The following is a 1,326-nucleotide window of genomic DNA, read 5'->3' as shown; positions in this document are numbered from 1 at the left end:
TGATTAATTGTTGTTAATCAGCTTACAAAGTAATCATCGAAAGGACCCCAGAGAGATAACTCTTGAAGGTGATGAGGATATATATATGCTTGCATACTCAGATAATACATTTTTTGTGTCATTGAATAATTATTATTGATGCAATATATCGACTAAAAAATTTGTCATTTTATAGATCATCATAATCTGATAGGACAAGATATGGTTATTTCTTTTGATCAGGTACCACTATTTACATATCCTTAAATTTCTAGTATTGATCTATATAATTAAGTTTTGCAATTAGTAATTTTGTTTCAATACAGAATGCAAGAAATTCTATAAGCTCCCCAGATTATTCTGTCCCTCGTGTGGGTGCAACTAGCAGTGCTGAACAACCTGATCCTTCTAATCAGGAGAGGCTTGATTTGCTAAGTGATAACCACGGTTCTATAAGTTACCCGGGAACTGAAATCAGGCGTGATGCTTCCCTTCAGTATTTTTTTGAAAATGATCTATTCCGAGAAGACCAAAGTGAAGACAGATTGGAACCAGATTGGGAATTAATGGAAGAGATAATGGAACAAACAGAAGCCGATACTCTAGCTGATGAGTTGGTTCCTGCAGTTTCTCCTCCACCTCAGCAGCACCAACAACCGACTTCTGTCATGTCAGAGCAGGATCTCAAATTTTTAAACTCTGATAATGTCTATAGTAAGTTCAAAATTTTCAAAATAATCTACTTTAATGATCCAAATTGTTTTATAAAGAAGTCATGTTGTTTCCGTCAACTGCAGGCCATAAATCACCTACATTAGAGATCCATTCAACTCCACCACCTCAGCAAACAATGCCGGAGCAAAGGATCCAAAGTCATCATTATGATCACATAACAATATTAAGCAACAGGTATTGTCCATGTTTTGCTTTCAAAATAGTTGAAAACAGTTCTTTTAATTCTTTTTTTGGTTTTGTTTTATGTGTTTCAGGCTTATGAAGAAGAGGATTATTGATTGTAGTGGCATACTCCGTACCAAAAAGGAACGCCCCCGAGATGCTCTTGCCAGCTGGAGGTTGAACAAGAGGCTAAAAAAGATGCAATCTTTTTTGAACCTTTGTTGACTGGTGGCTCCCTTTTTTTAGTTTCTTCACTTAAATTTGTTGGGCATCTTTTAATTAGATCTCTAAATGGATGTCTTCTGGTCCTGATGCTCTAGAGCTGAGGAATTCTGATGATGGAGTAAGTTTATAACTTTTGCTAATTTGTTCCTACTGCAGCTTTAGCAGTTTTTGATCTTGAATTCGGAGTTGAATTCTCTCAATTTCAAAATTCATAATTAATGTAGG

Source organism: Apium graveolens, chromosome 10 (genome assembly GCF_009905375.1).
Source record: "Apium graveolens cultivar Ventura chromosome 10, ASM990537v1, whole genome shotgun sequence".
NCBI classification, from domain to species: Eukaryota; Viridiplantae; Streptophyta; class Magnoliopsida; order Apiales; family Apiaceae; genus Apium; species Apium graveolens.
The sequence above is the reverse complement of the archived record's forward strand: the minus strand, read 5'-3'. Positions refer to the sequence as shown.